Raw genomic sequence first — 27,962 nt, forward strand, 5'->3', positions numbered from 1 at the left:
GACTGGGAATCGAACCTAGTGACCTCTTGGAGCATGGGTGGATGCTCAACCACTGAACCACACTGGCCAGGCTGGTATTCTATTTTGTGACTGTACCAGCACAATCTATTCTATTGTTGATGGACATTTGGGTAGCTTCCAATCTGGGGTTATTATAAATACACTGCTATGAACATTCTCATTCATATCCTTTGGTAAATGTATGCACTCATTTGTATTGAGTGTGCACCTAGAAGGGGAATTACTGGACATGGGGTAGTTGTATGCTCAATTTTAATAGATTCTGCCAAATAGTTTTCCAAAATGCTTGAAGTAATTTACACTGCCAGTAGCAGTGCATGAGAGTTCTGGTGACTCTATACAATATGAAGTCTATTTTGTAATAAGTCAAACATATGCAAGTGTTAAGTTACTTCAAACAGTTAAATTCAACCCTTTGGAGTAGCATAGACTCTGTTTATTAAAAGACAGTTTTCCCCCCTCATCATAATTCTGTCTCGAACTTATATAACCTGGAAGAGCTTCCTGATCTCCACTCCCCCTTAATCTAACCAGTCAAAAGTCTCTCTGAAAACACTTTCCATTCATTTATCCAGCTAGAATGTTGAGAGTGTTAATAAGGTTTTGTTTGCAAAACAAATTCAACCCCTCCTGCAAAGCAAGGTATAGATCTCACCCTTGTTGTGTCTAATATGGCAGAATCAGCAGGGATGTGCACTGCAGATCTGCACTTAATGAACATCGTCTCCAGAGCTGTGAATGCAATCCAGAATCTAGAATTTTGTTTTGGTGGTAAAGAAAAATGGAATATTACCTGCAGGTTTTAACAGAAAAAAATGGTGATTTTAAAGTGATAAAGCATTTTGCAAATATAGGAGTTATTTGACTATAAAGAGGAGTGCTGGAGAAGGTTGTGGGGGAGGTAAAAGGTGCCAGAGAAGGAATTCATGGAGTTTATTCTTTTCCTAGTCTCTGCAACTAATTTTGCGCAGAACAGAGCCAAGCTCCCTCCAGGCCTCTGGTTTTGGCATCTGTAACATGGGTTACTTTGACAAGGTGGTTAGGTGATCTGTAAGTCCTATCCAGATCTAGTTTTTATTCTATGAAGGGGCAGAGGGACGATATGCTGACAGAAAAGGTAGAGGGGACCAGGAACAAATGATTTCACCCAGAAGGCAGAGCGCTGGGGATTCTAGTTTTTAGGTATCCTGTTTAACATGTCCTTCACCAGATAACCATGAAGCTGAATCCTCTCCCAGGACGTTTTCCTTTTACCGATCTTTCAAACTCACTCTCTAAGTGGTCTGATATCTGATCTTGCATCAGAAATATTGTGGCAGAGGAGCGACCTCGGGGTTACCAACCATCCCAGTGCACGGTGCTGAAAGTGGTGGAACAGGCATTAGGATATCAGGGCGACCCCTAAAGGTGAGCGTCTGGTCCTAGAGATTTGGGTCCCTGAGGAAGCGCGCCGGCTCGAGTCGCCCGGCATCCAAGGATATCGAGGTTCAAGGAGTACAGAAGCGCCGCAGGGGCCTCGGCTGGGATGGCGTGGGCCGCCCGGCCCATGGCCCCCACTCTCTACCCCGATCTTCCCGCAGGGCTTCTGCCCGCCACGCTGCTCGCTCATACCCTCCTCCCTCCGCCCCCCGCCCGCTCCCCACCTCCGCTTCCAGCCCCCGCGCCCAGCCTCGCTGCCCCCGAGCACTCCACGGGCCACGCCGCTGGGCAGCTGGAGAGCCGTCTGGCGAATGATCCGGGAGCGGCGGGGGCGGCGCCCAGCCCGCGGGAGGCGGGAGGAGGGACGCGGAGGAAGGGAAAGGGGAAAAGGAGGGCCGGAGGGCGTCAGCAGCCAGCCCGTCGGTGGGGACCGGCAGGTAAGCGCGTGGCGCCGGGATGGGTCTATCCCCTCGGGTTCCTGAGACCGATTCCGGGGAGCTGGTGACCGGCGCGGGAGGCTCCCGCGCAGCTCTTGGATTTGAAGGGCTACGGGACAGCGGGGCTAACGCTCCCTCCGCCCATCTGCGGCTCTGAGCCGGGGCTCAAGGCCGCCCTGAAAGGCAGAGGCAAATGGCCGAGTTCCGGGGCCGACACCCTGACGGTGGGAGAGTGCGCGCCGTGGGATTGGGAACTCCCGAGACGCGTTGTCCGAGGGGGTGACATGTGTATCCAAAAACTTCAAGCAGACTCAGACTCTCCTCATCACTCCGGGAAACGGAGCCACGAGTCTTGTTCTTACTGTTGCTCTTCGAGTCGCGACTCGCGGGCACTCAGTTTACCGCTCCAGTCAGGGGGTGCGGCGGAGCCTTCCGAGCGCGAACGCGCCCCGGCCCTGGAAGGCTTGGCTCAGCACTGCCTGGCGGGACCCAGAACAGGTGGCCGTGGCGCGGCAGGATGGAGCAGCAGCCGGGAGTCTGGGGGTGAGCATGGGGGAAGGAGAAGGCAGGAGGTTTCAGGTGAGCGCATTTAGAAGGGGACTCGTCCTTTCAAGTCTGGGGAACTAGATAGGTGAGGAGGAGAGCTGACACGGGCTTCCAGAGAGCTAGATAAGTGAGGCAGGCGGCAACGTCTTCCGTAGCTGCTTCGACTGTGACACTTCTTTGTACCGTCCACACGAATCCCTTGGGGGCGGGGGGGGGGTCTTATTAAAATGCAAATTCTGATTCAGTAGGTCTGGGGTGGGGCCCGACAGTCTGCGTTTCTAACCAGCTCCCAGATGCTGCTGCTGCTCCATGGACCACACTTACATGGCAGGCCCTGCAGAAGTACTTTTTGTCCAACGGTCTGAAAACCTTAGGAAAAGTGGGAGAGGAGGTCCTAAAACTTTACAATCCCACCTCCACCCCAAACACACACATTGGAATGATTGCTACTCACTTAGTAGCGAAATACTTTACTTTTTTTTTTTTTTTTTAAATCAGGTACTAGCCAAATACATTATCTGATAGCAGAGCTGGCTTCATGGGGCATGCGACCTATATTTGGTTTAATGCGTTGCTGTCGCATTTCTTAATATTTTTTGAATAAGGGGCTTCCCATTTTCATTTTGCACTAGGCCCCACAGATTCTGTAGCTGATCCTCTCTAATAGTCACCATAGGCAGAAAAAGGATCCATTTCTTCTAACAGGGGTCAGAGCTGGTGGGTGATGGAGCGTGAAGGTTTATTAAGCAGAAACTAGCTAGATGTTGCAGTTCCTCCCAGCTTTCTCAATTTCTCCAGTATTTTAAGAGGTAAGCCTATGAGTACAACCTCAGCTATACATGGTATGCCTATATTTATTGTTTTATTCATATTGACAATAAACAATTTATTAAGAACTTAATCGTTAATAAACAATACAATTAAGTTTGAAGTTGTAATACTTTGTAAATTAAGTGACAAAGTGTGTGTTATTTCCAAAGGATTTGGGGAGTCCTTTCTAGTGTCTCAGAGTGTTGCTTAGTTAAGATCTAAAATGAGCTGGACATTGCTTGGTTTGGCTACTTTTATAGCTCAAATACAAAGCTGGAAAACAAAAGTGGCCAAATTTTGTAGCTGTTCCAGAGGTATTGTTTTACAAGGCCTCAGCTCCATGCCAGCCCCTGATCAAATTCCCTTTGCTTTTATCATTCCCATACCCTGCAAGGTGACTTTCACTAAAAGGGGGATAGAGCAGTTTTTGCTATTAAAAAACACTGAAGAAATGCAGGGCCAGCATCATTGTTTTCTCCATAAATAATTCTTGCCCCAAACCCACAGATTCCAGGTGTGTGTGCTTTTCTAGAAAAAAAAAAATTAAAACACAGAATATAAAGAGAATTGAACTGTAATTATGGATATGATTTTGTTCCGCAGAAAGAGAATAAGTCTGAGAAATGGAATTCATTGGCGGGTTTGGCAGGGAAAGGAGAGCCGCTATGTTTTTGGTACCATGAACAGCCTTTCAGAAATGGAAAAGTGAGTTTGCTCAGGTGTTAGGGAAGGCCAGTAAAGAAGCTGCTTTTCCATGGCCCCAACATGGTCATTCTTGGGCCTCTGGTGTGGCTGAGTCTGATTTGGGACTCAGAAAAGAGACATAACTATGTAGGTTCCTGGTGCCTTCACAACTCACATGAAACTGACAAATACATTTTTCCATTTTGCTGTCTGAGAGTGCCAAGTAACTTTCAAATACACACTACGCTGGGAAGGACACCATTAAATTAAAAGGGGTTGGGGGAGAGTGTGTTTCTGTGATGTTAATAATTCCGAAGATAGAAAGGAGAGATTCTGCCTTTAGTAAAAAAAACTTGGGAACTGTTTTTTATGCCTCACTGACAAAGGCCTTCTCTACCTCCAGATAAAGAAATTTTCTTTTAGATCTTTTTTCTTTCTTTCTTTCTTTTAGATCTTTTAAAAATGTTTGTTGTTTTTAAAATATGTGAGTCTCTAATTCTCATGGAACTTATTTTTGGGGTATGATATGAGCTGGGGGTACTGGAAGTTAAGAAATGGGCTAAATATCTGGGGAAAATTATCACAAAATAAATTCTCCAAATCAAATGAGATTATATGAACTGTTACATTTTTATAAATCTACTTAATTAATTCATGAGTTGGTTCCACGTTTTTAAAATTGAGGTACAATTTATTTATAATATCATTCACCCCTTTTACTTTATTTTATTTATTTATTTTTTTGAATCCTCATGAGAGGATATTTTTCCATTGATTTTCAGATAGAGTGGGAGGGAGAGAGAGAGAGAGGAAAGAGAGAGAGAAAGAGAAACCTGGATCAGCTGCCTCCTGCACATCCCCTACTGGGGATTGAGCCCATAACCAGACATGTGCCCTGATCAGGAATCAAACTGGGACCTCTCAGTCCATGGGATAATGCTCAATCCATTGAGCCACACTGGCCGGGCAATCATTTACCCCTTTTAGAAGATAGAGAAAAATTTCATCACTCCAAAAAAGTCCTTATTGATCCTTTGTAGTCAATCCCTCCCAGTACTCTTAGCCACTGGCAAGCATTGATTTGTTTTCCATCCCTATAAATTTGTCTTTTACAGAATGTCCTGTGCATGGATTCATACATTATATAGCCTTTAGAGTCTGGCTTCTTTCATCTAGCACAATGTATTTGAGATTCATCCCTGTTGAGTGAATCAATAATTTGTTCCTTTTCATTGCTGAGTAATATTTTACAGTTTGTTTATTCATTTAACTTCAGTGGTTATGAATAGGGCAAATATAAACATTTACATACAACTTTTTGTGTAAACATAATTTTCATTTCACTTGGGTAAATAAGTATAAGTAGGATTTCTATATTGTGTGGTAAATTTAACTTTATAAGAACTGCCAAACTTTTCCCAGGTGGTTGCACTATTTTATTTGACTTATACAAAGTGGAATTAGTCGTGTTTTTTTTTTAAATTTTTTTTGAAGAGCATAAGTTTTAAATTTTTATAAAGTCTAATTTATCAAGTTATTTTTCTTCTATGGATAGCACTTTTAGTAACGTATCTGATAAATCTTTGTTCTCAAGTTTACCAAGATTTTCTTCTGTGCTTTCTTTTCAACATTTAATAGTTTTATCATTTATATGTAGGTGTATGACTTCATTTTGAGTTAATTTTTATGAGTCAAAGTTCACTTTTGTTCTATATTGATAGCCTTTGTTTCAACATTATTTGTTGAAAAGACTGTACTTTCCCCCCACTATATCCCCTTGGCCCTTTTGTAAAATTAATAGAGATTGTATAAGTGTGGGTTTATTTTTTAACTCTATTCTGTTCCATTGTCCTGTCTGTCTATCTTTATATGAATACCACATTTGTAGGTCTTACACATTCTTCTGAGGTACATTCTTAGATTGTTTTGTATGTGTGATTTTTTAAAAAATATTTTTTCTTTATTGACTGTAGAGAGAGGAAGGGAGAGGGAGAGAGAGATAGAAACATCGATGAGAGAGAATATAGATCGGCCGCCTCCTACATGCCCCCCACTGGGGATTGGACCCACAACCCAGGCATGTGCCCTGACCAGGAATTGAACCAGCGACCTCTTGGTGCACAGGTCGATGCTCAACCAGTGAGCCACATTGGCCAGGCTGTGTGTGTAATTTTTATTGCTTTTAGAACTTATATCCTTTTCTCCATTTTATTTCATAATTAATATACCATTGTATAAGAAAGCTAATTTTTTCTACATTTATTATTTTTTTAATCCTCACCCAAGCACATTTTTTTTCCATTTTTTTGTTCAGATAGAGTGGGAAGGAGAGAGAGGAAGAGAGAGAGAGAGAGAGAGAGAGAGAGAGAGAGAGAGAGAGAGAGAGAGAGAGAGAGAAACATCGACGTGAAAGGGACACATCGAGTGGTTGCCACCCGCACGACCAACCAGGGCCGGGGACAAACTGCAACCAAGGTACGTGCCCTTAGTGGGAACCGAACCCGGGTCTCTCTGGACCGCAGATCTACACTCTAACTGCTGAGCCAAATTGGCCAGGACTAGATTTATCATATTCAAGCCATGTTGCTGAACTTTTGTTAACTCTCATAGTTTTTCAGTTGATTTTCTTGGATTTTCAAGGTAGACAATCAAATTGTCTTCAAATGGCAATGACTTAGGGACCCCCTCACCAATATTTTTTCCTCATTTTATTTGCCAGCCTTAGTGGCTAGGCTTCCCTCTAGGGGAGTTATTTGGGTGGGAATGCTTCTAACAGTGTACCACTAGATATTAATTATGCTTGCTGTTGAGTTCTGGTAGTTTCCCTTATTACCTCCAGGAAGTTTCTTTGCATTTTTAGCTTCTAAATGTCTAAAGTTTAATTTTAAAATTTTGTGTTCTGTTTGGAATTTTTTTCATTGAAAAGTCTAACAGTTTAGAGGTGAGTCAGTCTTCCCAGTTTTGGATGATCACATTTTGATCTTCCTGGAAGAGAAGATACTGTAGCATAAGTCAATTCATTTTATTTTTACTATGAAGAAACTACTTAGAGCTTTTTAACAATATTCTCATTTGGGGTGATGCCAGGTACAGTGAGAATGAGAGAGAATAAAGAGATAGTTTATAACCTACTTATGCATAAATAAGATAGCTTTTTTAAAAAATATTTTTATTGATTTTTTAGAGAGAGATAGAAACATGGATGTGAGAGAAAAACATCCATCAGCTACCTTCTGTGTGCCCCCTACTGGGGATCAAGCCTGCAACCCAGGCATGTGCCCTGACCTGGAATTGAACTGGGACCTCTCAGTCCATGGGATGACACTCAATCTACTGAGCCACACCTGCTGGGCAAAAGATAGCTTTGTGTAGTGTTTTTCAAAACTTTCCTGCCCACTATTCATAGTGAGAAGCATAATTTAAATTTCAACCCAGTATGATCATATGTATATATAATTGAAACATCTTACAAAGTGTTATGAATCTCACAAATATACACTTTTGTGCCATGCATACCAATATTTGCAATTCTCTTTCATCTGTTTTATTTTATTTGAAAATTATAATCATGACCTTCTAAACTGATTTGACCACTCTTTCACAGAACATTGTTTTATAAAACTGTTGATTAAATTTTGAAGCTCCAAAGTGCTGAACTCTGTCTAGGACAAATTCATTTTACATCAGATCTTGCTATGATGTGAAATGAGTTGAATTATAATGCCCTCAGATAATCATAGCTATCCACATTTCTCTCTCGAATTACTGTGTAGCCTCTAAACCAGTCTCCCAGCATCTACCCTTAACCCCACAGAATAGCCAGTAAATGCTTTCTTGTAAACCCGCTGCTCAAAACCCTTTAATAACTTTTACCACACTAAGAAAAAATCCCCAAATCCTCACTGTAGCCTCTGAGGCCCTATATGTCCTTTACCCCTATTCTTCTCACACTTCTTCAAACACACCAGTCTCCTCACTGTTCCTCACCCAAGCCAAGCATTTGCCTGCCTCCCAGCCTTTGCACCATTTCACCAAGTGTTCACATAACTTGTTCTCTTATTTCATTTGGCCTTCTCTAACCCTCATTCTAAAATGGCATTCACTACCCCCCGCTATAAATGTTCATCCCCTCATTCCACTTTTGTATTCTTTGTACCACTATTATCTGTGGTTATATATTATTTAATTATTTATTTACTGATTCCATGTCTTTCCCCCGTCTGATAGAAATAAGTTCCAAGAGGACAAGGACTTTGTATATCTTGCTTACTGTTTGTTTTATTCTTAGGATCCAGAACAGTGGGACATAGTAGCTAATCAATAAATATTTGTTGAGTGGATGAATGAGTGCACCTAGAATCTAGAAAAATATCAGGCACTAACCTTAAGAGAAATTCAATACACTCTACCTTTCTGTTCAATTTTAATGTGGAAACTTATTTAAGTAAAGCATGAAGTATATTTCAATGTAAGCAGTTCATTAATCAACAGACATCTGGTATCCACCATGTTTCTGACTCTGTGATAAAATAACAATAGCAAACAGCTAATATTTCCTCAGCAGGCACTGCTCTTACTGCTTTATGTATTAACTTTTTAAATCATCCCAACCTCTTGAGGCACATACTGTCATTTTACAGATGAGGAAAGTGAAGCACAGAGAGGTTAAGTAGCTTATCCAAGGGCATACAAAAGGTAAGTAGTGGATCTGGGGTTTGAACACAGACCAGCTGATTTCAGAGCCAGTGTTTTTAACCACAATGCTCATAGTAACAAGGAGTATACACAGTTCTTGGCCTTTATAAACATATAATGTTTATGGCCTTTGTTCCCTTAACATAGTGCTTCTCAACCAGGGCCAATTTTGCCCTCCATGGTCATTTGGCAATGTTTGGAGACATTTTTGGTTGTCATGACTTGGCAGGGGTGGTGGTGCTACTGGCATCTAGTATGTAGAGGCCAAGAATGTTGCTAAACATCCTCTAATGCAGAGGACCCTCTCCCTTGCCCCACTATTCTTCAACAAATAATTATATGGCTCAAAGGTCCATACTGCTGAGGTTGAGAAACCCTGCTTTCGCACAGCAGTTCTGAAAGCCCATTTAAATCATTTGCGGAGTTTTCAGAATAAATACTAATATTTAGGTTCAGTTCCTGACCTTAATAAATCTCAAGTGGGCCTTCAGCATTGCCCAGCAATCTTACCATGCTTGCATAGTTAGTTTGCATTTCTATTGCCCCAAACAGCTATTTTACACCTTCCTTTATTTTCTCTGCCACTCCTATACCAGTTGCTCATTAGACAGCCACCTCCTCATAGTCTCACCACCCAAACTCCTAACATACCCATGTTTGTACAAATACTCATGGTACCCCTCACTGTTACTGTGAAATTGATGAACCATTTCCAGTGTGTCAAACACTGGCTTCTTCTCTGAACTCGGAACATAGTGTTTTCTTTCTTCTTCTTCTTTTAAAAAATTATTTTTAAAACTTCTTATTTAGAAATTTCAAACTTTACAAATAAGTTGCAAAAATAAAAATGGTGCAGAGAATACCCATATACCCTTTATCCAGATTCATCTATTGCTAACATTTTACCCCATTTACTTTATCATTTGCACTCACAATCACACATAATTTTTTTCTGAACTATTTGAGGATAAGGTTACATGCATTATGGCCTTTACTCCTAAGCACGTCAGTATGGATTTAAGAATAAGAATTCTCTCTTACATAACCACAGTACTATTATCAACTATAGTAACTGTTATCTAATCTGCCATTTGTATTCCAATTTTGACAATAGACCTGATAACATCCTTTACAGCATTTTTACTTTTTAGTATAGGATCTGGTCTAGGATTGTTATGGCATTTAGTTGTCAGGTCTCTTAGCCTCTTTTAGTCTGTAACATTTCCACATTGTCTTTTATGACATTGGCATTGTGGAGGAGGAAAAATATTTTTCGCTCTACCCTTCTAGGTTCTTGGCTGAAACCTCCTTGTAATGAAAGATGGATTAAGGGGAGAAAAACAAGCAAGTTTAATAACATGAATACTTATTGTATACTTCCACCTTAAATACCATCTGCAGCTAAAGACAAAATAAGATGTTAGTGGGTGGGGGGCAGTTATGGGAGGTGACTAGGGTAAGGTTGTTATGTAGATTTAGGTCAGTGCCTTCTCCATTGATGAAAGTTTATAAAGATTTAGAGTCACCTCCTCTTCCTGGGAGACACCCTTACAAATGGAGATTCCCTTATAAATGTATCTCTTACAAGAGGGTAACTTCCATTCTGTTTTGAGAGAGAGAGAGAGAGAGAGAGAGAGAGAGAGAGAGATCAACATTGATGTGAGAGAAACACATCAATTGGTTGCCTCCTGCATGCATCCAGACTGGGCTGGGATCAAACCTGTGACCCTTTGGTCACACTCTAACCACTGAACAACACAGGGTCTTGAGTCTTAAAAAGAATCAACCTCAAGATAATCTTCATGCCAACTAGGCATATTTTGTGATGTCATATTCTGCTCCCCTAAAAGAATGCTTTAAATATATTTCTAATTGTTTCCACAGTTGTCAATTATTTTTTCCTCTGAATGCAATTAGAATTAGTAGCCACCTTTGGACATATACATTTGTATTTATATACAATATTGAGTCTTTTTATTCATAACTTGAATTAAGTTTTAGCATCAGTTTTTCTAATTGCCCCCCTGAGAGTCTGTTTCTATGCTCATTTATTCCTTACCAATACCTATATAGAAATGTCATTTTTAAATTTCTTAATTTTGGCTAGGGATAAAAGGGGAAGAGAACAAAGTAAATGAGGGAGGTTTTAAAAAACTCAAGTACACTTTATGTTGCTGTGATTACACCCCAGTGGGCAGGTTGACACTTGTATCTTCCTTTGTCATAAGTTGCATTAACGTACTCCATTCAGCAAGTCTGAAGTTAATTTGACAAACTGCATAGAGGAAATATGGCCTAAAATCTAGCAAATACCTTCCACTTGGTTTTGGTAGGAGACATTAGCTGAATGTCCTCTTTGTGCTGAGGGTCCCAATAGTATCTACAGCAGTGCCTTTCGAAATGTACAAATCAATCACCTGGGGATCTTGTTAAAATGCAGATGCGGATTCTGTAGTTTTGGGATGGGGCCAGAGATTTCTGCTGTTTGGGAGCCATACTTGAATAGTGAGGCTTTAGAGCACAGCTGGGGATTACCTGAAACCTTTGTCTGTTGCCCATTCATGGATGATAAACATCCCTGCCCAAGTGCCTCTCTGGACTTGTCCTCCGAGCCCTGGCCTGAAGAAAGGAGTGGGGCAAGGCAGGCAGGGAACCACCCTTTTCTCGCCTGGCTTCAATATTTTGTACTTCCTCATTCATTCCAAAGAGACTGGGTATCCATTTCAACAGCCCTGACCCTGACCACTTGAGTACACACCAGCCCCGTTCCAGCCACTCGCTGTGCATTTCTCTGCCCGCGAGCCTGCTTTGCTCGCCCTGCCTGCCCATGTGGCAGAGTGGGAGTGCCTTGCCAGGGGATTAACACTGAATTAACACTCCCCTCCCCTCCAACCTCACCCTGGCCACAGCCCTCAGTGAAAGTTGGTAGGTAAACAGCCCAGCTTCCTTGCCCTTGGAGTGGGATGACTCTGAGAACTCTGAGACAGAAGGACAGGCATTCTACACTCCAGATTCCCAGGACTGAGCTTTAGTTGCCCCCAGTGGTAACTGGCTTGATAACACTTCTATCTGTATTAGCTGCCTTCCTGTCGCTGTCTCACTTCCCCATTCTCCTGCTTCCTAGGGTCACATCCCAAATAAACTTTTTGCTTTTGAATTCTTGCCTCAGAGTTGCCTTCTAGAGGAACCAAAACTATAGCTGTTTGAAGCCCACAGTCAGAAAGTACTTTTGTTTGTTTTAGAAAAACCTCATTGCTAGAAAACAACAGGGAGCTCCATGGGGGTTTGTTGTTGTTGGTGGTGGGGGTTCAGTAGTGTCTAGTTATTTTGTTGGCATGGCACCAACCACTCGGATAATTAGAAATAAGCCCAATAATGGAGAGAATGATTCCATGTTCCTGAGCTATTTGGGCATCATGTCAACAGAGTTGATATTCTGGGTTCTCTAGCAGAGCTGATTCTGGTCATTTTGATTCTAGCCGGGGATAGGGGATTAGGGGGTATTTCTCTGAGTTTTGTGTCAGAGCCCTTGACCACATCTTGTGGCTTCTGCAAACCTCATTCTGGCTATATCCTAATTCCATGCTCCTCTTCGTAGGCCTCCCTCCCTGGGGGTCTCTACTGTGGGCTCTCAAGCGGATGAGTCCTTTCTTGGACTTTTATTGTGTGGAGGCTCTTGATATTAAGTTTCAAGGACGTTCCCACACCTGTTTTCCAAGGTTTGCATCAATGATCAATGTTCCACATAGCTATGTCTTCAGCTTGTCCCCTTCTTCCTGCTTTCTTTCCCAGACTGGAAATGGATCCAAACCTGTGCACAATTTAAGTCTCTCAGGGCATTTTAGAACTGCTTGCACCCAGATAGGGTTCTTAGACCTTCTGTATGTTCAGAAGGATGCTATAACCCAACCTTCTTCCCTTAAGACGCTGTAATACCATTGTAATAACCTGGTTATTAATTAACAGAAAAGGAGCAAAGGGAAGGCCGAATAATGTAGGCATGCTATTTGTGCCAGGAAGCTGCAGTTTAATATTCTCCAGGTCTGTTCTCTGCAGATCTATGGGGGAAGGGACTGGACAGAGGCAGTTTAGATGCATGCCCAGTAAGGTCTGGGTGATGAGGGAAGATGCTTGCCTATCAGTCACACCTAGAAACAGGTAATTGGCCAGAATAAGCATGGCCACTGCAAAAGCAGGAAGATTTGATATTTAGCCCTGGCCGGTTTGGCTCAGCGGTTATAGCATCGGCCTGCGGTCCTGAGAGACCCGGGTTCGGTTCCCGCTAAGGGCATGTACCTCGGTTGCAGTTTGTCCCCGGCCCTGGTCGGTCATGCAGGTGGCAGCCACTCGATGTGTTCCTTTCACATCGATGTTTCTCTCTCTCTCTCTGTTCCCCTCTCTCCCTCCCACTCTACCTGAACAAAAACATGGGAAAATGTCCTCGGTGAGGAAAAAAAAAAAAAAAAAAAGGAGGAGATTTGATATTTAAACTCCTGAACAAATGGTTTTGCTCTCTTGGCCCTCTTGTTCACACCTGACTCCTGACTTGTGGGCCTCTCATTCTCCTGTGCTTGCCCACATGGCCCACAGTCATGTAACCTCCCCCCATCCCTACACACAATGGACTAATGGACGGTTATTAGCCTGATGCTACGCCTGACTTAAGTCCGCCATGGAATAAAAACTTTTGACATTGGCCTTACTTCTAGCTCTGCTGAATCCACAGCTGCATATTTTCCAAGACTGGTTTAAGGGAAATGGGGACTTTGCAAACCAGGGGATATAACTGCATGCAAATAAAAATCACTCATTCTCCTGTGAGAGTCTTATAAATTCTTTTTCTCATGATATTGTAAGAACCCAACCCCAGCATCCAGTGGGGAAAGGGATTCCCCACTTCCACCGGTGGACACTACACTTCCACCATTAACACCTATGTACAGAATTCTCCTTTCTGTGCTTCCTCACATATTTGGAACCCACACCAGGCAATGGTGTTTGGGAAGGTGGCCTGACCTGGAACTCTGAACTGAATTTCTCACAATTGCACTGTACCTATACCAAGGTGTACTGCCCAACAAGCTGAACAGCCATGTCTTTGTTTGGACCTCTTGGGGTTCCTAATTAGAGACCCATGGTCCTTTGGATTTGGTATTTTAAGGGTACATACTACATTAACCAGGCTAGCTTTAATGTAAACATCTGTGAAAGCATCAAGGATAGATGACTAGGTAACCTGCTTCCTGCAACTTTGGGTTCTCTTCCTGACTTGCAGACTGCCACCTTCTTGCTATGTCCTCAAATGGTAAAGAGAGGGGGGAGAGGTAGAGAGGTTGGGAGGGAGGGAGAGGGAGAGAGAGAGATTGGGAGATAGATCTTTCTCTTCTTCTTCTTCTTTTTTTTTTTTTTTGGTATGTGCCCTGCTACCTGGGACTCTTTGGTCCGCAGGCTGATGCTCTGACTGCTGAGCCAAGCCGGCCAGGGCTCTTTCTCTTCTAAGGCCACAGTCCTATTGGATTAGGCCCTACCCTTATTACCTCATTTAACCTTAATTACCTCCTAAAACCTTGTCTTCAAATACATGGAGGTTAGGGCTTCAACATATACATTTCAAACTCACACCAGGTGGAGTTGGTCCATAGCACTAACTTTTCCCAGCTCCCCCACCCCCTTTGCATTTCACCTATTCACTTCACAGGTGGGGAACATTCGGCCTGGAGGCCGTATAAGGCCCATAAAATCAATATCAGCTAACATCACATGCCTCACCAAATTAGCCTCACCAAATATAGAAAGCTAATTTTTAAGTTGATAATTTTGTCTGGCCTGCGAATGATATTATAAATATCCAAATGGCCCTTGGCAGAAAATAGGTTCTCCACTCGTGATTGATCCACAATTAGAGATTCATTTATTTGGTTTAAGGAATTCAAATGTAAATGGGCACGGATTTTTGTTGATGTCCCTCTATGTGAGGTCTTCTCCAGAGAGCAGGTAAGGGTTCAAAAATTGAGGCCACTGGACACCTATAGGTTGGGAATGGGCCCCACCTAGGGGAGAGAAAGGGTACTAAAATGGAAGTCGGTTTTCTTCAAGTAAAATCTATTTGTTAACTTTGCCAAGACCTGTTCAAGTCCTCAGAATCATTTTCTTATAATTTTTTTTTTCAAAAATAACCCTTAAAATAAAATAATTGAGTACTTATCCTTGTTTCCTTGGATCTATGAGCAATTTGAAAGACAATGTGTTTTAATGAGGGGGTCTAAGGGGAAAGTAGAAGTGCAACTTCTCATTGGTTTATCCAGCCTTCTATCAACACAAACTTTTTATTAGACAGCAAATTATGTATAATGACAACAGATGTTTGCAGTAAAGATTCTTATATGCTGTTGGAGCCTAAAGTACTTTTTGAATCATCAAAGATTAAATTATGTATGGGATGATTTTCATATTAACTATGATTGTGATAAAGTCTTGGTTATTGTTTGTTACTACTAAATGGTAATCCTTTATCAACCAGGATATTTTCACTTCAGTGCTTCATCTTCCTCTTTTGCTAGAATCAAAATGGTGAAGTGAGCCCTTCTTGTGGCTTGTTATTGCTGGGATCAGCTTCGTGTTTAGTTCTGATTAGTTTAGGTAATCAGAACACCATATTCTTTGCTCCTGTGGGGACCCACTGAGGGTGGGTCAATGCTGGTTCAGTTCTGCTGAGAAAAGTGCATGACATTCCATCTACTTTGGATTTGCTCCACCAATGGTATCATCTAGAGGCCTTTAATCCTGGCCATATATTAGTTTAAAAAATTGCACAGAGGTGCCCTGGCCGGTGCGGCTCAGTGGTGGAGTATTGGTCCGCGGACCAAAGAGTTGCAGGTTCGATTCTGGTCAAGGGCATGTACCTCGGTTGCAGTTTGTCCCCGGCCCTGGTCGGGGTCGTGTGGGAGGCAGCCAGTTGATGTGTCCCTCTCACATCAATGTTTCTCTCTCTTTCACTTTCTCTCCCTCTCTCTCCCTCCCACTCTATCTGAAGATAAATAGAAAAATATCCTCAGGTGAGGATTAAAAAAAATTGCACAGAGGTAAGCACTATAGTGAAATTGGTGTTTATCTTCTAAGACATTTCTTTTTTTATTAATCTTTATTGTTGAGAGTATTATAGATGCCTCCCCCACTTTATTTTCTCCTTGCCTCCCACCACCCAGTTTCCACCCTGCCCCAGGCCTTCACCATGCTATTGTCTGTGTCATGGATGATGCATATGTGCATATAAGTTCTTTGGTTAATATCTTCCTGGTCTCCTCCCCCCTTTTCTTTGAGATTCATCAATCTGTTCCATGTTTCCATGCCTCTGATTCTATTTCATTTATCAGTTTATCGTGTTCATTAGATTCCACATATAAGTGAGATCATGTGATATTTGTCTTCCTCTGACTGGCTTATTTTGTTTAGCAAAATACTCTCCAGGTCCCTCCATGTTGTCTCAAAGGGTAAGAGGTCCTTCTTTTTTACAGTTGCATAGTATTCCATTGTGTATATGTACCACAGCTTTTTAATCCACTCATCTGCTGAAGGTCACCTGGGCTGTTTCCAGATCTTAGATATTATAAATAGTGCTGCTATGAACATAGGGGTGTATATATTCTTTCTGATTGGTGTTTCAGAATTCTTAGGATATATTTCTAGAAGTGGGATCACTGGGTCAAATGGCAGTTCAATTTTTAATTTTTTTGAGGAAACACCATATTGTTTTCCATAGTGGCTGCACCAGTCGGCATTTCCACCAGCAGTGTACTAGGGTTCCTTTTTCTCCACATCCTCGCCAGTACTTGTTATTTATTGATGGTAGCCATTCTGGCAGGTGTGAGGTGGTACATTTTAATTTGTATCTCTCTGATGATTAGTGATATTGAGCAGTTTTTCATATGTCTCTTGGCCACCTGTATGTCCTGTTTGGAGAAGTGTCTATTCAGGTCCATTTTTTTCATTGGATGGTATGTCTTCCTTTTTTTGAGTTGTATGAATACTTTATATATTATGGAAATTAACCCTTTAGCAGATATATCATTGGCAAATATGTTCTCCCATACAGTGGGTTCTCTTTTCATGTTGATGCTGGGGTTTTTTTTTTGTTTGTTTGTTTTGTTTTGTTTTTGCTGTGTAGAAGGTTTTTAGTTTGATGTAGTTCCATTTGTTTGTTTTCTCTTTTGTTTCTCTTGCCCTAGGGGGGGAAAAACACAAATCAGACATTTTTTATACTTATTCTACATATGAATATGTCTGTAAGCAAGAGAGAATGCTACTTGCATGCTTTTAAACTTTATATGATAGGTTTCTTACTGTCATTTTCTTCTTCAACTTTCATTTTCAGTTATTTTTGTGAGATTTGTCCTTGTTGCTACATGTAACTCTAGTTCAGTTTTTTTTTCTTCGCTCTGTAGTATTTCATTACATAAATATGTAACATATTTATACATTCTTCTAGTGATGGTCATTTAAGTTGTTTACTATTTTGGTATTAAAAATGAAGCTGCTATGAACAGCCTTGAACATGCTTCCTTGTACTAATGTATAAACGTTTCTCTAGGGATTATATCTAGGAATGGAGGTATTGGGTGGCAGGATCATACCTCTTCAACTGTACTAGATGTTGCTGTATTACTTTCCTAAGCAACAGTTTAAAACATTTTTTGTTGCTCAGCATCCTTGCCAATACTTAGCATAGTCAGACTTTTCTATTGCTAAGATATAGGTATGATGTATCTCTTTTAGTTTTGATTTGAATTTCTGAGTACCAGTGTTCACTGGCTATTTAAATTTCATCTGTGTGAAATTCTAGTTTGGGATTTTTTTGCCCATTTTTTTCTATCAGACTGTCTGTATTTTGTTGTTGTTGTTAATCCTCACCCGAAGATATTTTTCCATTGATTTTTAGATAGAGTGGAAGAGAGGGAGGGGGTATAGAGAGAGTGAGAAACATTGATGTGACAGAGACACATCAATTGGTTGCCTCCCACAGGACCCTGACTAGGGATTGAACCTGCAACCCAGGTACGTGTCCTTGACGGGAGATCAAACCCTCGACCCCTCGGTCCTTGGGCCAACACTCCACTGAGCCAAACCAGCCAGGGCTGTATTATTTTTCATTGATCTGTAGATGTTCTTTATATATTCTGAATACTAATTTTTAGTGATATATGTTGTAGATAATGTCTCCCAGTTTGTGTCTTATTTTTTCACTTTTTATGGTATTTTCTGATAAAGTTCTTACTTTTAATGTAGTAAAATTTCTTCTTTTTTTCTTTTATGTTTTGTACTTTTTGTGTCCCTATTCCAAAGATATAAAGATATTTTTCTATATTTTCTCCTAAAAGTTTTAAATGTTGGCTTTTGAAATAATTTTAGTCTGATTAAAATTGAGGGAGGAATCTGTGTGTAGATTGTTTTTTCATGTGGAAAACCAGTTGTTCCAGCATCATTTGTTGAAGAATTCATTCTTACCCTCCTAAACTGCATCTACCCTGACACCTCTTTTGCTATATGTGCCCATATAAGCATGAATCTGATTCTAGGTTCACTCAAATTTGGCTTCCTGGCATATTTGTCTAACCCTGAATGAATACTACACTTCATTACTGTAGCTTTCTAGTAAGTCTTGGAGCTGGTAGGTCAAAACATCATTTCTTGTTCTTTCTCAAATTATATTGGCCACTTGCTTTTATTTTTTAAATATATATTTATTTGTTTTTGTTACAGATATTTCTCATTTTTTCTCCCATTGACACCCTCCTCCCCTTCACCCCCCGCCCCATCCCCAGCTTTGTTGTCTATGTTCATTGGTCATGCATACATGCATGTAAGTTCTGTGGTTTATCTCTTCCCCCCCAAATCCCCCTTCCTCTGAGGCTTGTCAGTCTGTACCCCACCTCTGTGTCTCTGGGTTAATTTTGATCAGCAGTTTGTTTAGTTTATTATATTCCACAAATAAGTGAAATCACGTGATATTTGTCTTTCTCTGCTTGGCTTGTTTCGCTTAGCATAATACTCTCCAGGTCCTTCCATGCCATCTCAAAGGAAAAGAGATCTTTCTTTCTTAACAGCTGCATAGTATTCCATTGTATACATGCACCATAGCTTTTTAATCCACTCATCTACTGAAGGTCACCTGGGCTGTTTCCAGATCTTAGCTATTGTAAATAGTGCTGCTATGAACATAGGGGTGTATATATTCTTTCTGATTGGTGTTTCAGGTTTCTTAGGGTATATTCCTAGAAGTGGCATCACTGGGTCAAAATGGCATTTCAATTTTTAACTTTTTGAGGTAACACCATAGTGATTTCCACTGGTACAGTGCCTGTACCAGTCTGCATTCCCACCAGCAGTGTACTAGAGTCTCCTTTTCTCCACACCCTCGCCAACACTTGTTGTTTGATGATTTGTTGATGGCCACTTGCTTTTATATAAATACCTTAGAATTACCGTAAAGTTCCAAGAAACTCACTAAGATTTTGAATGAAATTGCCTTAAATTTGTAGCATTATACATTTTTTTCCAAAATTACTTACACATAGATATCTCATTTGCATCTCATCAACAATGGGAGGTATGTTAAATGCCTTGTCCACAGCTCACAAAGCGAATCAGTTGGTAGCAGAGTCAGATCTTTAAATTTTTTTTCTTTTTATTCCCTTTTCTTTGCTTGAAAAATAATTCACATACCATAACATTCACCCTTTTAAAGTATATAATCCAATGATTTTTAGTATATTCACAGGATTGTATAACCATCACCACTATGTAATTCCAGAACATTTTCATCACCTCAAAGAGAAGCCCTGACTTCTTAGCAGTCTGTCTATGTCTCCCTCCTCTCCCCCAGCTCCTGGCAACCACTAATCTACTTTCTATCTCTGTATAGATTTGCCTATTCTGAACATTTTATATAAATGGAATCATACGATGCGTGGCCTTCTGTGTCTGGCTTCTTTCACTTAGCATCATGTTTTCAAGTGTCTTCCGTGTGATGATTCAGAACTTCATTCTTTTTTTCTTTTCTTCATTTTCATCTTCTTTGCTGTTTCATTCCATTCCTTTTCCTTCATTCCTTAAGTCCTTTAGCCAAGTCTTTTGACTTTAACTTCAGTGTTCTTTTCACAGTTACATATTAAATCAATCAGTAAGTAGAACTTTGTTTCTTCAAGAAGCTAAGGACACAATGAAATTATTACTCATGGGCCTAACAACGAAGTTCTTCAGCATTACTCCCTGTTGGCATGCAGTAGGCACTCGAATATTGAGCTGAGTGCACTAGATTAGAGGATCAGCACCAGAATTCTTCAGAAGAATCTTGCCAAACTTTTGCTAAGCACTGTGTCTCAAAAGATGAATATTGTTTAGGTTGTGAGCTGTGCATTAGATATGCACACTTGCTTTTGTGGAAGTAGTGTTTTCTTCCAGTGAACATCAGTTGAATGTGTTATACAGATCTTGGTTTAAAAGAATTACAAAAAGCACCTTATGTAAAGAACCCTTCTCTCTTTAGAAAAGTTCCTATTTGCTGCTAATTTGAACCATGCGCTTGAACTGAACTATGAAGAAAAATTAGAATGATTGACACTACAATTTGCCAAACCTTGAACTAAACTAGACACAAATATATATGTTTCCCTGAAAAGCTTGCTGAGTCAAATTCTTACCACTCTCCAGATCATTCCCAGTGAACAACTGAACCCACATTTGCCAGGATAGGGTTGAGGAGGGATTAAACACACACACACACACACACACACACACACACACACACACACACAATTAGTTGATCTGGAACAAACCTCAAGCTATTTTCTTAACTAAATCTAAATCAAGCCAATAATTCCTTTAGATTTTAACCAGCTACTTTGGGAATTGTTTTGTAAGGCTTTAGTTCACAACCCACAAAATTGGTTTTGGAAATAATCCTTTTCCCTTTGCCTGCAATGAATCACAATACTGAGTTTAAGTGCATTTTCAGTAGTTTTTGTTCCCCTAGGTTTTCAGATCTCATTCTTTTTCTGTTTCCGTTTTTCTTTGTTTTTTTTTTTTTTTTCTTGCCATGGATTTGCCCTTCTTTTCCAATACTATGTCCAACTCCTTCAAAAAAATTTCCATTCATTCATCCATGCATTCTTTTGACAAATATTTATAAAGTTCCTACTATGTGCCAGAAACCCTTCTAGGCACTAGGGAATCAACAGTGAGATAAAAGACAAAGCCTATTTTCTAGTAGTGGAAGCAAATAATAAGTAAGTAAAATATAGATTATGTTAGATAGTGATGGTGCTATTTGTGAAGAAAAATTAATCAGAAAAGAGACACAGGGAGCATTGAGGGGTTGCAGTTTTAAACAGCATTTCTCTAGGTCAGTAGTTGGCTAACTATGGTCTTGTGGCCCTCCACCTGTTTCTATAAATAAAGTTTTATTGGCACACAGCCACACTCATTAATTTACAGATTATCTGTGACTGCTTTTGTGCTACAATAGAAGAGTTGACTAGTTGTGACAGAGACCATATGGTCTGCAAAGCCTAAAATATTTACTGTTTGGCCTTTTACAGAAAATATTACTTTCTGGCTCTATGCAGAGAAAATGCAGATTTTTACAAATGATAACTTTCTATAGAATTAATATTCATGTTGTGCTCTTTAGCTTCCAAAGCATTTTCACAAACACTGCCTCATTTGAGTGTTGCAGCAGTGTTGCAAGGTATGTCTCAGTTGCTTTGTTTTATAAGTGACTGAACTGAGGCTTGGAGAGGTTGTCCAGGGCTGCTGACCTAGTGTTTATCTCTAGAAGCTGTTTTTTTCCCTAGCTTAATCTCCTATTCCTGATGATAACTATAACCCAGGTTTTTAGCACCAGGAGCTTCCTAGTATATGAAACACAGAAAGGTAATACTGTATAGGCATCAAGAGTGTGAACTCTGAAGCTTGGCTGAGTTCAAATCTTTGCTCTGCCATGTACCTCTGTGACCTCAGGCAATTTATTTAACTTCTTGGGCTATGCCTCAGCTTCCTTTGCTATGAAGCAGTTACCATAATAGTATGCTTTCTGGATAGGGTGGTGATATATCCCAGTTTGCCTCAGGCAGCCCTGATTTATGCCTATGTTTTCTGCATTAATAGTGTCTCATTTAACTTTCAGGTACCCCATTCTGGACATTACATTAAATCAGTGCCCTAGCTAGGTTGTTGCAGGATTAAGTTAGTACAAATAAAACACTTTGAATAGCCTGCATTTACTAGATCTTGGCTATCATTTCTTATCTTGATACCATGCCAACCTATCACTTAATTTTCTTCGGACTCTTTGCTTGGTTTCATTAAGTCCAGACTGACTCCTGTCTGAAGCAATTTTGCATGTTGGGGTAAACAGGCCATCAGGGATCCTTCTTCCAAGGCGCAGTGTCTTCTACCTGTAGTGCTTATCCCCCAGCGAGCCTCCTGGCTCACTCCCTGACCTCCTTCAGCAGGTTTTGGCTCAGATGCCCTCTTCTCATGATGCTTTCACAGTCCACCTCTCAAAAATGTCCACCCCCTCCCACACACACTTTATATCTACTTCCTTGCTTTAGTTTTGTACTTAATACTTGTTACTAATAACACAGATTCTGTTGAGCAGCTAATGTTTTTAGTATAGTTTTGTTTTGCTGTTACTTGGATAGATAAAAACCACAAAATTCACTGTCTGTAAGATTATTTTTCTGGTTTTAAAAATAATGTATTTTTATTGTTAAAATTGTAGAAATTACAGAAAACCACAATGAAATCAATATAATTCACCCATAGTCACACCTCTGCCCCCAGGATTGGCATTTTGAGGTATATTAAGAAAGCAATTTACACCAGCTCTAGAGGGAATGTATTTTCTAGTTTAATCATATAAGTTTAGCTAAACAGCTTATAAGCAAATGAAAGTTTACTCTGTTCTCTAAGTATTATAATTTTAATTCCTTTAAGATAAACTTTACTCCTCCATATTTTCATTGGAAACTGGTCTGAGAGAAAATATCAAAGCACTGGTCCAGCCTAGTCCCATCTCTAGAAGTAAAGAAAAATTGTGGAAGAGAAGTTGAGTGGAAAGGAATGTTCCCTCACTTGGAGTTAAGGTTTCCTGGCATGTTTGCAAAACCTGACTCCTGCCAGTATGAACGTCTTAATAGAAATCATCATGTAGTGACAGACTTCCTATTCACTGACTTATTTATAATATAGAGCAAGTTGCATATTCTTTTTGTGTCTTTGTCTCACTGAAGCATATAATTTAACTCCTATGTGTTTGCTTCCATGGCTCTTTAAAATTTATAATTGTTTCATATAATTATCCATTTATATTTTTATTTGTTTGTCTCACTGGCATACATAGTCTAGAAGGGCACAGTTGCATCTGTCTTGCTTACCAGTGTCTTCCTAGCCCCTCAGGTAGTACCTGGCACATGATTTACTCATTAATATTTGTTGAATGGGAAGACGCCTGAGCACAGTAGGTACATTCACCCTCCACGCATTGGGGCTGCCCTCCACCTGAGCCAGGGTGGGGACAACCCACGTGCAAGGTCCTTGGCTATGAGATAATGAATCCCTAAGAGGTGGCTCTGGCCCCTCAAATATCATCCTCACCTTCTTCCACAGGTCTCAAATTCCTCTAACAAGTGACAAAGTCATTAATTCAACCAAGTTGGTTTAAAGCGCCAACGCCTTTTGAGACAGCAAGCTCATCAGGAACTTCACACTCAGGATAAGAGTAGACATTAGCTACATTTTGGGGGGCATTTATGATAGGATGGGAATGAAGAGAAGAGCACAAGGAAGGGAGGCAGAAGAGGGGCTGGGCAAGGGGGGATGGCCAGGGAGGAAAGGGTGCAGAAAGGGCAGTGGGCCCACTGCCTATATAGTCTCTTCTGGAGAAAGCACATTCAATTTCACCCACAACCCAGGAATGTAAAGCAAATAGCCGAGCCCTTGACACACTTGAGCAGTTAATGATGGTAGTAACATTAATAACTAATATTTTTTTGAGCATATACTATGAGCCAAACTCTATGCTAAGTACTTTTCCTATACTTACTCACTACTCCTTCATAAGAATTTTAGGACACAAATATATGATTATTCCCATTTTATAAGTAAGGGATCTTGAGGTAGAGAGACATTAAATATCTGTGACTACTTCATCCTGAAACTTGTGATAGGCTAAAATTAAATATTGGTCATTTTTATCATAACTCAGTAAAAATATCTCACTGCCTTGCTACATCTCCCTTTTCTCTGCAATATCCTTTATGTAAAAATGCTTTGGCAATTTTGTCAATGATTTGGCATTATTATTATAGAATAACTAAAGGCACTGTATACTACTTCTGGAATGTAAGTATTAAGAGCAGGGATTTGGAGGTATTATACATTTGTTTTTACTTGCATTAGCATACTACATCTTTATTCAGGCAGGATCATTTTACATTAAATGCTTTTTTTCAATCTATACTTCTAACCACAATACTGATAATTACTATTTCTTGAGAATTTGCTATGTGCCAAGAATTGTTTTAGGCATATTATATATTGACATATTTATGTGTCCCAGTAACTGGGACATGGACACTATTGATATTATTTCCAGTTTACAGATGAAGACACTGAGGCACACAGATAGACTGAGTTACTTGCTCAAGGTCTTAGGAGCAGCAAATGGCAAAGCCAGAATTCAAAGGCAGGGACTTATGCCCCTTGAAATGTTCTGCCATTTACTTCATGAATGGGCACAGCGACCTTTCTTTCCTATGGTTAATATTTATCAATAATTTATAAGGTGTTAGGAAGTTACTGAGTATTACTTTCTGAGGAACTCCACTAGCTGAAACCTGACTTTCTCATTTTGGTCCATTTCCTTTCAACCCAACCCTTTCCAATAAGAAGCCAGGAAACCAATAGAAAGATTCTGTTTTATGTTCACCCTGTACTTTTTACTATAAAAGTTTTCATCCATCCTTGAGACTAACCTATGTGACTGCTATACTTCGGATGAGAGAAATAATGTTACTATTTTCCTCAGCATTCTACTTATTCTAGTTGAGTCATCAGTTTCACTAGTTGAATGTTTTTTGCAGTACATATGCTGGCTAGCAAAGTGTGGATTGTTGGTCCAGGTCTGGGTGGCAGAAAGACTTGTAGGAGCTGTTTCTGGAGAGTGGCTTTTTCTGCTATCAAGTTTACCGACCCCTCATAGAGTTCAAGGTCAAACTAACTGTGCACTTATAATATCACACTACTTTCCCTGTAGTGTATTAAAGTGTGTTACAGACTTTGTACCAGGCAGGCCCAGTGTACCTCACAGTTCATGGAGACTTGGGAGTCTGGTGACAAGTGATTAGCTTTGGGACTTATTTCACTCATGTGGTCTGCTCCCATTTTCCCAAAATATCTGGGGAGTTGTTCTCTTACTGCAAAGGAAAAAAAATAATACTCCCACACCAGTTGGAACACCTCAGTTTTGGAAAAATTATTTTAAAAAACACTGCAAAGCCACCCATGCTGCATCAGTGCTAGAGGGAGTCATCTGGGAAAAGGCAGAGTCCAGACACTTGTGGGAGGTATGATTTTTATGGGCTGTCTGTGTGTCCAGTTTTGCAGTCTTCAGAGGACTCCTTTGGGGCTGTCAATGAAAACCATTGAACTTGTCAAGTTGTTGTTTGCCAGGTATCCTGGAAAAACACACTGACAAATCTCAGCACTGGGCGGGTCAAAGAGGATAGTTCTAAAAAAAGAAAATAGATGGCCCTGCTCTGGTGAGACCAGGGCCTGGTGCTGCAGCCAAGTTCCCTGGTGAGAGAGGAGTTTCCACCATTGGAGGCTTTCCCCACCCTACCTCACACCATCCAGTCTGCAAAAATAACTCCATTTCCGGTGGAGCCAAGTAGTCATTTGAAGGCAACGTAAGCAAAAGGAGAAGGCAATGTTGATGCTTTAAGAGAACATTCTTATGAGGGAGGAAAAATAATAAAACAAGAAGGCCAGTCAGCAACTAAGAGATTTTCCTGGATGTAGGAGAGCTGCTTGAAATGGCATTGCCTTTCAGTTTCTAAGGACCAGTTGAGCAGACCTATAATGTAGGAAAAGCCCCTCCTTGGGAGTCTCTTCCCCATCCCTCTCTCTTTGCCCTCTTGAGCTAACAGCAGGTTCACATCTCAATGCTCCCATGTTGTCCAGGCCTAACTCCATAGGGCTCTCCTCAGTCATCCATGCCCATAGCCTCCCTCCTCACCATCAAAGCTTGCCTGATCAATTAAGTCAAATTCATCTGTTAATGACCACAGTAACTGAAATTGGCATTCTTTTTTTTTTTTTATTATCCTCACCCGAGGACATTTTTCTATTTTCTGTACAGATAGAGTGGGAGGCAGAGAGAGGAAGAGAGAGAGAAAAAAACATCGATGTGAAAGGGACACATCGAGTGGCTGCCACCCGCACGACCAACCAGGGCCGGGGACAAACTGCAGCCGAAGTACATGCCCTTAGCGGGAACTGAACCCAGGTCTCTCTGGACCGCAGGCGGATGCTCTAACCGCTGAGCCAAACCGGCCAGGGCTGAAATTGGCATTCTTTAATGGGTTGCAATGCCTTACCAAAAAATAAGACTTGAAAAGTAGATATTTTAGGTATCTGTAAAAAATTAAGAACTTTCAGAGTAGGAGAGGACTCTTACCCCACACAAGCTTTATTTAATGGGCTTTCTAGGTCACCATCATCTCCTTCAATCCCTCTGATATAGAACATATTTATATGCCCTCTACCTCCTAAACACACAAAAGATAGAATCAGTCACTCCTATCTTTGTGTTCTTAAATTAGTGTTTTTATGACTGTGAGCACATTTTATTTTATTTTTTTCCTTTTTAAACTTATCTTTATTGTTGAATGTATTACGGATGTCCCTCCTTTTTTCCCCCCTTGACCCCCTACTCCCTACTCCCACCCCCCTCCTGCCTTCCCCACACTATTGTCTGTGTCTATTGGTTATGCATATATGCATATAAGTTCTTTGGTTTCTCTCTTCCTGCCCCACCTCACCACTTCCCTTTGAGGTTCCTCAGTCTAACAACCAATTAGCACTTCTTAATCCCTTTATCTTTTTCACCCAACCCCCCTCCCATCTGGCAACCAACAAAAAGTTCTCTGCATCTATGAGTCTGTTTCTGTTCTGCTTGCTCATTTTGTTTATAGATTCAATTGTTGATAGATATGTATTTATTGCTAATTTATTATTCATATTTTTTATGTTTTTCTTCTTCAAGAAGACACATCCAACATTTCATATAATACTGCTTTGGTGGTGATTAACTCTTTTAGCTTTTTCTTTTCTGGGAAACTCTTTATATGGCCATCGATTCTAAATTATAGCTTTGCAGGATAGAGTAATCTTGGTTGTAGGTCCTTGCTTTTCATCACTTTAAATATTTCTTGCCACTCCTTTCTGGCCTGCAAAGTTTCTTTTGAGAAATTGGCAGAGAGCCTTATGGGAGCTCTGTTGTAGGTAACTAAGTGCTTTTTCTCGCTGCTTTTAAGATTCTCTCTTTGTCTTTAACCTTGTGCATTTTGATGATAATGTGTCTTGGTGTGGACCTCTTTGTGTTCATTGTGTTTGGGACTCTCTGTGCTTCCTAGACTTGCACGTCTGTTTCCTTCACCAAGTTAGGGAAGTTTTCTGTCATTATTGTTTCAAATAGATTTTCAATTTCTTGTTCTTTCTCTTCTCCCTCTGGCATTCCCATGATGCAAATGTCGGTACCTTTGAGGTTGTCCCACAGGCTCCTTATACTATCCTCATTTTTTTTTATTCTTTTTTCTTTTTGCTGTTCTGATTGGGTGTTGTTTGCTTCCTTATATTCCAAATTGATGGTTTGCTTCTTGTCTTCACCTACTCTACTATTGATTCCCTGTAAATTATTCTTTAAAAATTTTTTTCTTTATTGATTTTAGAGAGAGAGGAAGGGAGAGGGAGAGAGAGATAGAAACATTGATGAAAGAGAACATCTATTGGCTGCCTCCAGCATGCCCCCCACTAGGGATTTGGCCCACAACCTGGGCATGTACCCTGACCGGGAATCAAACTGGCGACCTCTTGGTGCATGGGTTGATGCTCAACCACTGAGCCACACCAGCTGGGCTCCCTGTAAATTATTCTTTATTTCACTTAGTGCATCCTTCATTTTTGCCTGGTCCTTTATTATGCTCTTGAAGTCCTCACTAAGTTCCTTGAACATCCTAATAAGCAGTGTTTTGAACTCTGCATCTGTTAGATTGCTTATCTCAGTTTTGT

The 27,962-nt window shown here is 40.6% G+C and overlaps 1 protein-coding gene across 1 annotated transcript in view; it reads left to right on the top strand.

The window, feature by feature from the left end:
- The first annotated feature begins 1,778 nt into the window (after positions 1-1,778).
- The window catches only part of ADGRG2 (adhesion G protein-coupled receptor G2), a 123,836-nt gene continuing 97,652 nt past the window's right edge, over positions 1,779-27,962 (top strand). Inside the window, exon 1 of the mRNA XM_036270248.1 lies at positions 1,779-1,877. The gene's annotated coding sequence lies outside the window, so the exon portion shown is untranslated. The remainder of the gene's footprint in view (positions 1,878-27,962) is intronic.

Source organism: Molossus molossus, unplaced genomic scaffold (genome assembly GCF_014108415.1).
Source record: "Molossus molossus isolate mMolMol1 unplaced genomic scaffold, mMolMol1.p scaffold_m16_p_2, whole genome shotgun sequence".
NCBI classification, from domain to species: domain Eukaryota; kingdom Metazoa; phylum Chordata; class Mammalia; order Chiroptera; family Molossidae; genus Molossus; species Molossus molossus.